The 13,640-nt window shown below is 41.2% G+C and overlaps 1 protein-coding gene across 18 annotated transcripts in view; it reads right to left on the bottom strand.

Annotated features, from left to right (window-relative positions):
* Nucleotides 1-13,640, bottom strand: part of ESRRG (estrogen related receptor gamma) — a 640,701-nt gene that overhangs the window by 588,677 nt on the left and 38,384 nt on the right. For 3 of the 18 annotated variants that reach the window (XM_063791903.1, XM_063791911.1, XM_063791913.1), the window contains exon 1: nucleotides 3,818-4,699. The exons of 10 other annotated variants lie outside the window; for them this stretch is intronic. The gene's annotated coding sequence lies outside the window, so the exon portion shown is untranslated. Of the gene's footprint in view, nucleotides 1-3,817; nucleotides 4,701-4,741; nucleotides 8,158-13,640 lie in introns of those variants that run through there. 5 more of the 18 variants (XM_063792008.1, XM_063791985.1, XM_063791998.1 and 2 more) reach the window with 3 other exon arrangements.

Raw genomic sequence — 13,640 nt, 5'->3', positions numbered from 1 at the left:
TAGAGACAGGGTTTCATCATGTTGGCCAGGATGGTCTCAATCTCCTGACCTCGTGATCCACCCACCTCAGCCTCCCAAAGTGCTGGGATTACAGGCATGAGTGAGCCACTGTGCCCAGCCAAGAAAGATCTTTAAACTCTCCTACAGCACCACACGCTCATCCACTAGCATGAGAAGGTGAGAACACATAGAACTTACTTATAATTCTTTGCTCTGATTCCTAAAGCCTACTTACTCTACTGGGATGGCAGTGCCAACCTAAAAACTGAATTGCAAAGCCATATGATTTCACAGCTTTAACAAACTGACAACAAAGTGACAAGAGAAAACTTCTTCCTTTGCACAGGAAGTCCCGGTACATTATTTTGACTTTATAAAGATATTTTAAATGAATTTTTAAAAATCACAATATTATGAAACTTGATAATCATTACTTCAAAACGACAGACTCTATTGTTCATGGAAAAATTTTCAGTTGGTTTTATCATACCCGTGGTTCAATTGAAAGATTCACCAACTGCTCCCTGGAGAAAAGAGAAGATCTGCATTTAAATGGATATATAGTATTTCCAAAAGCACAGTACCTAGAAGGCAGATACCATCAAGGTTTCTTAGTGAAAATAACTCAAATTGTATTAGGTACATTTCAATGCTGTAGCTATCCCCATTTCATAGGGCTCAAATTATATCCATAACATTCTTTTTCCTCTGTGCATTCTTCATAATATTGTCTCGAAAAGTTTAAATTAAAGCTTGCTCCATCACAAAGTCCTCGCACTAACAACAAACAACTACTACTGTACGCATCATTTCTGATGTGTACAGAAAAAGACCACAGAAGATAGCTTGGCCAGAAATGTTAAATAATTGAAAAGTATAATGACTTAATAGAGTAGTAAGCTTAGTTTACAATGCAGCCAATTTAAAGCCATAAAAATACTGTGTAAAAATTTTATCTTGTGGTTGACCATTACATAACCTATCTATTATTCAAAAGTATCTCAACAATGTTTTTCTTCATTAATGTGGCTTTTGGCATTTCCCTCAAAATCTTTCTATTCCCACATTTTTCCAACAATTTTGAAACAAATACAGAATTTCTATATTATGTCACAAATCTCCTTTACTAGGATAATGACACCTTCAGTGTCTAATTGAAACCAATTTCATAGGTCATTCTGTAAGGCATACTTTAACCTCCTTGGATATGATTTGTTTTGCATCTAACAGAGTCAAATACACAAGACATTTTTTTTAAAAGACTAAAGCTACTTGTATTGACACATCTGTAAACAAAAGGAGAACTTCATAAATAACCCCCTTTCCAATGACACACTCATCCAAGGATTTGTCTGCATTAGAAAATGTCATAGGGCATCAGAAAAGTTTTGTCTTGAGTATTCAGCTAAGGTGCATAGCATGTCTGTGCAGAAGAAAAAAGAGACGCTTAGGATCCATTTCAAACATAAGTCCATTACCTCTGGCGGGATTTTGCTAAAATTCTAGCTGCAACTGAAATGTCCCTGTAAACAAGGTTACTGAGAACAGCCCCAGATATTCCTCTCAGCAACACTTTCCTAGGAGCCCTTCAGCTGTCTGCCGGGTTAGTTATACCTTATCTTGCTGCACTGCCATTCTCATGCTGATTCACATTCAGAACTCAAAATGAAAGCTGAAATATCTTGAAGATCACTTAATATTGAAATACTGTTGCGGTAATAAGTGGTGCTCAGTCAGAGATGGGAACATGGTACTCTCTTGGTAACCTTTTAATTTCTGGAAAAATTGTACAGAATAAATTGAGCAGCACACACGGAAACCTAATCGATTGATCTGCTCTAGTTTGTTAAAGCAACACCCATCACAAACTCCCCTGGCTCCCCAGGCAATTCCCGGTAAAGAAGACCAGCAGGTTTCAGTATATACCATGCACGAGGACTTTGATGCTATTTTGATTTATTAAAGAAAGAGAACAATCTTCTGTCTACATTCATCACCCCAGTCAATGGACAGTTTTATGTGCTATGTGATACCATTCTCGATATACACACGTTTAATTCTACTTAATGCGAGTTTAAAGAGTTATGAGAATTGCTTTAGTAAGAATAACAAAGCCATGCGTAACAGACAAATGTACGCTTAAATGATCATCCAGGCCTGCTTCCTTATATACTTGATTCTTTTTCTATTTGAAGGAGATGAAACCCCATCAATGTCACTTCGTCTCCATCAGTGTTTTCATGTCTCTTCTTCCTGTCAGGCATTCCTCAGCTCGGGATTTGAGAAATGTTCAAATTTCCCTCTCTTTCCCACAATGACAGAACTGTTTCTCAGGTTGGTTAACTCATTTTGACAACATCAAATCTGCTGGACAGGAAAAAAAAAGAGAGAGAGAGAACCCTGAAACCACTCCTCAATCCCATTTTTCTGTCTTTTTCTCTAAGACATTTCCGACTCTTTTTCTCTCGCCTGCTGCTTCTGAATTTGGACATTTTCCAAACACACTCCCCTATTTGGTCTTTGGGCAGTGTGAGAAACAAATGAGAGTTTCTCTTCAAAACTAGACCAAGTCATTCAGCTGCTCTGAAACATACTTCACAACATCCGCAGGTCTCTTGATCTTGACTTAAAGTATTAAGCAGGAGTGTTTTGAAAGTAGTAGGAGGTCATATGGACCTAACAGCTTCTCTTAACCCACATGCTGAGAATTTCTTTTTTTCCTGTCTTTTTTTTTTTTTTTTGAGAGAGAGAGAGAGTGCTATTTTCAACATTGCCCTCTGGTTTATGTTAGTGAAATCATTTGCTTTCTGTGTGTGTCTGTGTCTTATTGCATGGCCACTGGTTCTGGTACTACAACACAAACATAGCAAACGTGCTTCCCTAACATAAGCAGACCCATGTGGCAATTCACAACATAACCGAGACAAGCACAATAAATAAACACATACATAATCATTCCACAGCACTGAGGCAGGCGGGGGTTTCTACAGGCCCTTCCGGACTCTTCCAGAATTGCTCATTAAGATTCTGAAAGGGGGAGAGGGTGTAGCTTGGAAAAGGTTGCCGGAAGGGAAAAGAAAGGGAGGAGGGGAGCTTTGCCCTCTGTGTCTTTCTGTCTCTGAGACTCTCCCATCACCAAACAAGGGGTGCAGGGGTCTATCCTGCAGAGGCTGTAACAGACTTGAGGGGTAGAAGGAGGTAGATGGTTTAAAATAGTTAAATGATGATCGGGTGACCTCCGTGCAACTTCAGCGACTCCCTCGGGAAGGTGAAAGGGTTGGGGAGAGAGAAGGGAGGGAAAGCAGCGTAGAGGACAGGAGGGAGACACCTAGGACTACAGCAGCAGCAATCACCAGAAGGATTTTCCAGCCCATGACAGCAGTCCTCAACTCCTGGCACCACCCTCTCCCCCAACGACCCCTGCTCCATATCCCCTCACCCTAACCCCTCCCCTCCCAGCGCCCTAACTCTGCCCTCACTCTTTGCCACTTTACCAAGCACTGAAGTCTCTATCCAGGAAGGGGGATGGGAGGGGTGTTTAAAGAACAAATCTAATTGCAATTAGAATTCATCTGTGTCTCCAGCACACACGCTCACAGTTTTGCAGTCATGGTAAGGCAAGTCTACAAGAGGTGGGCAGTACTTATGGTTGTGTTATTCAGGGAGGGGTTGCTTTTTTTTTTTTTCCAAGAGACTATAAGCAAGTGAAGGGGGAAGGGGGTAGCAATCTAGATTTCAACCAGGACTGCAAATAAAGAATGCCCCAGATGCAAATGTCTGTCTCCAGATGTTGATGATAAGGATTTGGACCAGTTACCTTGGCAGGGTCAGAACTGCAGCAGGTTAATCAGGTGAGTCGTCGGGGATTTTAAAGAAGCCGAAGCCGGTTTCTTTGGCTATGAAAGTCTACAAAACCCCCATGCAGGAACATTGCACATCTTACACACGCCTCCTTTAACTGGGCTCCCGCGACCTCGGCAGGCGAGGGGGTGCTGGCCGGCCCTCCGGTGGCAAGGGCACGGCCCCCCGCTCTGCCCCCGCGGGCGCGGGGCCGGCCTGGCACCCGGGGTCCGCGTCCCGAGCGGCTGTGCACTCACCGAGCCAGGCTGCGAGGGGCAGAGGGGCGCCCACGGCTAGCCGGAGCGCCAAGGCGCCTCCCTTTTCTCTTGGTAGCGTCGGTCCGCACTCCCTGTGACCCAGGACGTCATGATGCCTGTCTGTTTTCTCAATGATAACTTGGCAGAAGAAGAGAGAGGCTGCCAGGTTCTCCTCGGGTGGTTACGTGGTATGTGCACGATTCTGTTTGCATGCGTTTCTCTTTTTAAAAATAAATATCTATATTTTTCTAAAAAAAATTCCCGGCACTGTCATGATTTGATTGCATTATTGCGTTTGCATAATTGACGCCTCTGGGTGTGTATATATGTGTGCATATGCGTGTGATTTTTTTCCCCTTTAAATCCTGCTGCTCCTGCCGCCGCCGCAGCCGCTGCAAACGGAAAGCAAGCATGCGTTCATCTTTTGTCTTTCATTTTACCTTCAGGGTGACATTCAGTGCCAACTGCTCCCTTTTGACCGTCACCAATCCCCGCCTGGGCAAAATAAATTTGAAAAACGTGGGGGGAGGGGAAGGAAGAGCCCCCTCAGCCCGAATGCTGGGGTTTCCATTCCTATGGCTAGGGATCCCAAACCTACCCAACCCACCTCCCAACCCTGAAAAACCATTTTCCCTTCTACCCACCGGGCCCAGGCAGAGAATCGGCACCAAGACAGCGAGGAGCATCCACCCAGGGCCAGACACTCATGTTCGCGGCTCGCACTTGCTGACTTGCATCTCTCAGTTGCATTCCCGGTGTGTAGGCCTCTCACAACTGGAGCTATTTTTGTCTCCCAGAGATGTTCTTTAAAGCCTTTTAAAAATGGGGAGGGGTCAGGGAAGAAAGAGCGAGAGACAAATAGAGAGAAAGGGACCCAGAGAGAAGCCCAAACCCCTAGTTGAGAAACTCGACTGACACATCATAAAATTTGGGGGGCTCCGGCATCTGGCCCACCAGGGGAGTCTGGAAGGGCAAGAAGGATAACTAGATTTTATTTAACTCATTCTACAACAGCAGGAAAACTTTTTTTTAATACAAAGATGTTATTGCTAATTATGCACTGTATCTGTTATTTTTATAATTATGCTCAGAATCAGTAGGAGTGGTCTCAAGAATAATCCTTAATGTTTACTTCTGCAAATATGAGAATGCATTTTTAGATGGTGTGGCCACATGACAGGTAAAGCACAGATTACTTCTTTTTCTAATATTTGTGTTATTTGTACATTGTCTGGTACCTTTTATGTAGCTTCTCTTAATCATAATGTTGTGTATATTACCCAACATGTGGCATATTCCTGATAAATAAGTATCTAGCACCAGGTTTGGCAAATGCTTTGCTCTGCTTTATCAATAATTATCCATTTGGAGTAACAACATTTGTTTAGGAATTCTTATTTTCACCGAGCCTGTAGTTGACCTTTGTCACCATCATGTATTGGTGGAGTCACTGTTCCTACTAATTCCAAATTCCTAAAAGATGACAGCAGAGGCCGAGGTTGCAAAAAATTAAGCACAAGGAGAGTTTTGAATCTGAAAAGCACAGCCGATTGAGAGAAAAACGTTTGAATTCATCTATAATAATCTGCAGCTGCTCGAAGGTTTAAAAATAGTTTACCTATTTGAGAGATCGGATAAGTTTAATGAAAACAGCAAGTAACTTACTAGATCTTTTCCCTTTAGAGTCACAGTCCAAGAATCATTTGCAAATTCCACAGGGAAGATATTGTAATTATGCAGAGACCAGATGATCTGAATTGGAGAAACTAGACTAAGAGGGTCTGAGGACTATTGACTGATGGCCAGATCCCAAAACTTGGCCTATGTCTCTCCACCTTGAAAATTGGACATAGCTTCTCTGGCTCACTTTGCTTATCTGTCCCTTTGGCATGCCAGAAGGATGAATTGGTGCAGTCTTGTCGGGTGCTTAGATGTTACCAGAGTCATAGATGTTTCCAAAGAGGGCAAAGGCCTATTGAGAACTCAAGGAGGGATTACTATAGGCGTTATTGGTAACTTTCCAGTAACTATCCAAGAGGTACTCGTTAATATTCAATCTACCATCCTGGTTCTCCAGCTTTTTTACTTATTAACCTTGGAATTGGACCTTTAAAGACTCACCACAAAGCGAAAGAACCATAACAATTTGACTAACTTTAATCCTCTGAAATCCAATTTTGTTTTGTTCTTTTCAGACAAATGTCTTCCATGCTGTTTGTCACCACTCCACATGCCAGTTCAGGCAGCCGAGTGGTTTCTTTCCCCAGGAGTGAGATGTTTGAGCAACTAGCAAAGAGTAGAGGCAGCGTACCCAAGAACTCTGGAGTTTGAATAGATCCTTTCTAAGCCCAGATTCTCTAAATCCAACTCTGCCTAGGAACCGCTCTCTGTTGCTTATTCAAGTTCAAACTCTGCAGACTACTTTCAAGTCTTTATTTTCCGGCTTCACCCAAAATATAATAGTTAATATTGTTGGAGCATGTTCAGTTTCACTTCCCAACCAAACCAAAGGGCATAAAAATGCTTACTAAGGTAGATGGAAGACATAGAAGGCAATGCCCTAAACTTTACTCGTGCTTAGACCTTGTAAATCTAATTAAACCTCCTCAACAATATGGGAATGGAAGTATTATTATCCCCATTTCTGTGCCAAGGAAACTGAGGCACAGAGAAGTTGAGTAATTTGCTCAAAATTACACAGATGGGGTTCAAATTAAAGTGCCCTGAGTGTTCGCTATCAAGCTCTCTGCTTACCTACCTACCTACCTATTCAAACTTATTTCCAACTACTGGCATCACTGAGCCATGGTTCAGTCAGGCTGGTCACCCACTGTTCATCTCATACACTCTGTTGACTCACACTGCGATCCCAGTGTCGAAGCTTTCAACTCCCTCTTCACTTCCCAATTCCTTCCTGAACAAATATGCATTTTTCCGCTTTCTCTTCGGGTTTACCTAACATAGTGCTAAGTACAACACTGGCTCTCATTAAATACCTTCTGATGCATTAATTGACATAAAATTGCCTTATGGAGACCTAGAATGCCACTTTTCAATTTGACAGAAATTAAAAGTTTTATGTAGCAAAAGTGTTATCCTTTCAGCTGAAGAAATGACAAGCTAATTTCTCCATATTTTAGACAGTCCCTAGAAAACAATTTAGGGAAGCATTCTATGATAAGGTAGAACTTCATATGGGGAGTGGGGTGGGTGAGCAGGTATATAATTATAGTACTTGAAAAGCTACTGTAAACTTAATTATTATGACTTTATAGCTCTTATGAGTCTTTCTCTGCTATATTTTGAATTTTTGATGTCAAGATATTAAAATTTCCATTTAAAAAGAAAGGAAAACAAATAAGAACCCGTAGGCAGGAGATATGTGATCTCATCTTGGAGCTGCTGCTACTGCTCGCTGTGTGACCTCTGGCAAATTATTTAACCATTCTGGGCCTCAGTTCCCTAATTGCACAAGGAAGGGTTGAACCAGTCTCCAAGGTCCCTCCAGCTCCAAGCTTACAAGTATGACACAGGATGTGAGAGAGGAGAAAGAGCAAGAACACTCAGCCTGGAGTGAGACTCGTTTTTTTGAAGGATGCGAAAAAAATGCTGGAGAGCTCAGGTAAAGTTAGACAAGTTTATGTCTCTAATTCCTGTGTAGAGTTAAAGGTAGCTCAGGAAAAAAAAATCCATGCAAAAATATGTTCAAACCTACGGTTTCCGGTGGCTCACACCTGTAATCCCAGCACTTCAGGAGGCCAAGGCGGGAGGATCGCTTCAACCCAGGATTTTGAGACCAGCCTAGGCAATGTAATGAGACCACTTCTCTACAAGAAATAGAAAAAATTAGCAGGGCATGGTGGCATGTGCCTGTTGTCCCAGCTACTCAGAAGGCTGAGGCAAGAGGATTGCTTGAGCCCCGAAGTCAAGGCTGCAGTAAGCGGTGATCGTGCCACTGCACTCCAGCTGAGGTGACAGAGTGAGACCCCTGTCTCAAAAGAAAACACACACACACACATATAAAAACCCTACACTTTACAAAACTGCCCTTTTTTAATGAGATAAAATTATTTATTATTATATTTTTTATTAATAATAAAATATTATTATCTGAGACAGGATCTGGCTCTGTATTCCAGGCTGGAGTGCAGTGGCCTGACCATAGCTCACTGTAACCTCGAACTCCTGGGCTCAAGCAATCCTCCTGCCTCAGACTCTGGAGCAGCTAGGACTACAGGTACGTGCCACCATGCCCAGCTATTTTTTTAAACTTTTTTGTAGAGATGAGGCCTCGCTATGTTGTCCAGGCTGGTCTCAAACTCCTGGCCTCAGGCAATCCTCCTGTCTTCACCTCCAGAGTTGCTGGGATTACAGGCATGAGCCACTGCACCCAGACCCCAAGATGAAATTATCAACAACCATGTAGCCTACCATATCAGCCAAAATGTTATTAGTCATTATTCATGTGTGCCTAAAACTTTCTTTCTAACACTATCAAATCATACAGACCTAATTTGATATTAATGGATCCAACCTATTTTGCCTTGATGTCTTCAACTCACGTGTAGCTTGAATTAAATCATGAAGAACAGAGGTCTACAGAGACTTGGGGGATAGAATCAGAATGAGACTTTTTGCATGTTTCCTGTTTAACTGAGTAAGCCTGTGTTCTTTTCCTTATTTGTCCTCATGTGTTGAATAATTACAACTCATTGACTTTCTCATCAGGTTTTTGTTGGGATAAAATGAAGTAGTGGAAATGAGACAGACTCTACCAATACAACAAAATATTATCATGTCAGATGTGCCTTATCTTACATCTGAGTTGTATTTCTAAAAAGTTTACCAAGTTAGCAGAGCATGTGGAGACAAGATGTCAGGTCCCCTGGCTGAGAATCTGAGCTGATTTCTGCACATCTTGCTAGTTATAGGATTTCACAAGGTCCTGTAGCTAGTGAAGAGCAGAATTGAGTTGGCTATACAAATAAACTGCCCTCTCCACAGACCATTCTCAAAAGACATGGTACAAACTCTGGGAAAGTAGGCAGCCAATCACATCTCACCAAAGACCAAATTCATTCAAACATTTATTTAAAATAGAAATGTATATCAAGCCTCTGACATGAAAACAGTTTTATATAAGGCAAATTCCTTAACCAGGTTTCATTATAGCTCTAGGGATCCATGGATGAATTAAGAAACTCTTGAAGTTGTAGGCAAAGTGTGTGTCTGTGAGTGTGTGTGTGTATGTGTGTGTATTGTTCTCAAGAAAAGATCCATAACTTTTGTCACATTCTCAGAAGGGTGCATGACTCCAGAAAGGTTAAGAACCACTGATGTAAGAATCATTTATTTAAAAATTGAACTTATAAAGAATAACACATTCATTTAAGCCAAATGTCATGATGGCCACAACACAGATAGTGTATAATAATCACCAGTATTCAGAATGATGGCCTTGAGACACAATAAAAGCCTCAGTCATCAAAGACATTTATTTTCAAGGTATTTTACTTAACTGACATGGGAAAATGAACGAGCCTTTTAGAAAGATTTGAATATTGATTTAAAATGAGGTTTCTGCTTTTGTTTAAGCCAGCTGGGCAAGTCTCTGTGTTCTAAGCAAGGTGGATTAGTGTAGAAAAATATGCATTGTTTCAGAAAGCGCAGTTAGGAGTCCACTGCACTTGTTGAGGTGGCAAAGAATGGGGGACTGAGGCCGGACCTTGGCACTGGGGAGGGAGGAGGAACTGGAGGGATATTTGGCAGGAAACTGAAATCAACAGACTTAAATGTCTGGCTTGGGCAACTGAATTAAAATGGTAGGATATTAAACAGGTACAAATAAAGGTTTTGGTAAGAAAATAATGAATTTGGTTTAAAATGTTAGATTTAAAGGCCTCTGGAACATCCAGATTCCACAGGTCTTGGGAAAGATTTAGAAGAGATTTATGAAGCATGGTGGCACATGCCTGTAGTCCCAGCTACTTGGGAGGAAGGTTGGGGCCCAGGAGTTTGAGGCTACAGTGCACCTTGATCACACCTGTAAATAGCCAGTGCATGCCAGCCTGGGCAACATTGCAAGACTCTGTGTCCACATTTTAAAACATATTTTTTTAAAAAAGACATTTATGGCTGAAGAAATTTATTTGGGAATCATCAGTAAATTAGTGATGGCTTAAGCTGGTAATAAAAGTGTGAAAAATTATAAATGTAAATGACTTAGGAGAGTCTTAAATAAAGCTGCATTTATTTGAATAAGTTCTTACTTTTAAAACATGAAATTATATAACACCCAAGGAAAAATAGTGTTGGTGACTTTAAATATTTATACAACTGTATTTGTACCATACATTTCTGAAAAAACCTATCCACCTCAGAATTTTATTTTACATTGTGGGTTTTCTGGAGTTCTTGCATTTCAAGACTCAATTTTCCATTTGAGATAGCGCATTCACTGCCTGGTTTTAGAAGGGAGAAAGAGTTTTCCTTGGCAACCAGGTTCAACTGGAAAAAATAATCAAGATGTCACCTGATGCCACAAGCTACCAACTACGTTCTCAGCTATGTGGACCTGCCAGTTGCTGAACCAGCAGAGGAAACTCAGCGTCATGGAAAGAACACTAAACTTAGAACAGTTGAGTGTGAGTCTCATTTCTGCCTCTTACTGCTTTTGCGACCCTGGGCAAGTCATTCAACTTCCCAGAACCTGGATTTCCTCTTAGTAACTGCCCTATCATCCTCCAACAATCCTCAGGTAACGATCCTTAGAGCACTGGTGTTTACGAGTCGCCAAAGGGGTGGATTGACTGAACCCAATCACATGTTTAAAAAGCCAATTCCTTGATTAACTTCCTCCAGGATGACTCCTCCCACTGTCCTCCCCATGACAGCTCACTGAGGTTAATCTCTCTTTCGTCTCTACTTCCATCCACAAACTGGTATCATTGTATTTATGCTTTAATTATTATTAATATGACTGTCTTTGCTGCCTTTTGTGTAAAAGATGTTTTAGTTATTTTTTTATTCCTAGTGCCTAGCACACAGTAGATGCTCCATAAATACTAAATGAATAAACAATGATCAAGGAGAACATTTGCCTGCATCTGTTCCAATTCTCTGAAAATGCTTAAGATGAATTGGAAAATGGAAAAAAGCTGGGCTAGCCTTACTGCTAGGCTGTAGGCTACATACAGATGCTTTGCTTAGAAGGCACCTCTCCAGCCTGGGCAACATGGCAAAACCCCATCTCTACAAAAATTTTAAAAATTAGCTGGGTGTCGTGATGTGCACCTGTAGTCCCAGCTACTCAGGAGGCTGAGGTGGGAGGATCAGGATTGCGAATAGGGCTGAAGTTTTGGATTCCTATCCAGAACATGACAGTTCTTTACACTTTCGCAGACCCATGAAGCTTATCCCTTCTCCTTCAACCCATGAGGATGAGGCTGCAGTGAGCTGTGATCTCACCACTGCACTCCACCCCCTCTAAAAATTAAAAAAAAGGCACCTCTCTATTATAAAACTCCTACATTTACTGTTTACTCTTATGTGTACAGTTCTTGTAGGGAATAAAGTCTGTCATTTCCCAATCAGACTTAAAACTCAAAGGCTGACTTTCCGGGCAAGAAAATAACACTGACTTCATTTGACACTGATATGTAAATGCTCAATAACAGGCTTTGCCAGAAAGCTAAGAAAAAGAAAATGACAGCAGGAGAAGCCACTGTAAATGTAAAGGAGGGCTGCACAACCGAATGTCCTGTTTTCAAATTCCTGAGGAATTTTCCTAAGCTCTCATTGATTGTGTATTTCACTTTCAAAATGGAAATTTTATAATATTTAAGTATCGGGGTTATTGGGAAAGTTAAATGAGATAATGCATGTGATGGCATAATCCCTTGTCAAAGTAGGCAGCTGATAAAAGCAATTCTCCTCCCTCTCTTCCTTTCTTTCTTCCTAACTGCTTACCTTCCCATAAGAAAAGAATCAAGTTCATCGATTTGCAACCATGATCAACTTGTAAGTATTTCTTTTGGCCAGGCTGCTTAAAAAAAAAAAAAAAAAAAAAAAAAGATGATCTCAGGGATTAGTTTATGACCATGGTTCGTAAACTTTGCCACACATTGGAATCACTTGGAAAGCTTTTAAAAATCCTAATGCCCCAGTCACACCCCATAGCAATTAGTCAAACATCTGAGGGTGGGAACCAGGCAATAGTATTGCTTTACAATCCCCAAGTGATTCTAGTGTGCTTCAAAGTTTGAGAGTCACTGGCAAATGTAGGGAAATGGGCCTGTGGCCAGTTAATTTCATGGACTGGAGCCTGATGCAAATAAGGCTGAAGTGTTGGATTCTTGTCCAGAACATGACAGTTCTTTACACTTTCACAGACCCATAAAGCTTATCCCTTCTCCTTCAACCCTCCATCAGCAAGCTCTTTATAAATGAACCCTAGACAGAGTCATCACAGTGAATTGACTCTCTGAGTACCAAAAAGCAAGTGAAAAAGTACATCATAAAACACTCATATTTATGGTATTTTACCATTTAGAAAGTGCTTTAACACCTGATTTTATTTACTCTTTACAACAAGCCTGCATAGCTGGCATTATTATTATGCCCAATTTATAGATGATAAAGCCAAAAAGAAAGCTTAGCTTGCTCAGGGACAAAGTGGCACATTCCAGTCTCATACTGAGATCCGGGATTCCAGAATCGATGCTCTGTTCCTGGAGCCCCTCAGAAGCTCCACTGATGATGGGCAAGTAGGAGTGTATCCACATTTGAAGGTTGCTACAGAGCAACGGTCTAGCTGCTCTATCAGATTAGGAAGGAAAACAGGAGGAAAAGGAGGGTGGAAGGGAGGGAGGGAAATACTGCTCATTATGTTTTGAGTTAAACAGGTTCCTTTCCAGCAGGCTTTTTCAAATTATTTAATGTGCCTACAATCATTCTAAGTTTCCAAAACTTATTATTTCCAAAGCGATTGAACGGTGAAACCACTTTTAACTCAGCATTTCTCAGGACTAACGTCCCATGGAATGTGATTTGATATATGTTGCCATGGTTTTCCTCAGCTCCCTCAAGACTTTGTTAAAGTAGCACCCTCTTAGGGAGGACTACCTATGTCACCTGATTTAAAACAGAAACCTAACTTTGCCCGCAGCCCAGTCCTCACCTGCTTTCCTGCTTTATTCTTTTCCCCCATAGCCCTTAACACCTTCTAATACACTTCATAATTTACTCATTTATTTTGTTTAGTGTCTCGTCTTCTATATCTGTAAGCTCTATGAGGGCAGGGCATTCTTCAGCTATTTGTTTTTACATGGTGATATTTCCAGAACCGAGAAAAGTGCCTGGCACAGAGTAGGTGTCCAATAAACATGGAGTCCTAATGAATGACTGGATAACAAGAAATGTGCCAAGAAAGAAATGCAAATGAAGGCATCTTCTTCACAGTTAGGTGCCCTTTGAAAGTATCTTTTCCAATCCTACTTATCCCTCATGATGAGCTAATGAAGTGGATATTATTCCTACCTTATA

This window comes from Pan troglodytes, chromosome 1 (assembly GCF_028858775.2).
Source record: "Pan troglodytes isolate AG18354 chromosome 1, NHGRI_mPanTro3-v2.0_pri, whole genome shotgun sequence".
Taxonomy (NCBI): Eukaryota; Metazoa; Chordata; class Mammalia; order Primates; family Hominidae; genus Pan; species Pan troglodytes.
The sequence above is the reverse complement of the archived record's forward strand: the minus strand, read 5'-3'. Positions and strand labels throughout refer to the sequence as shown.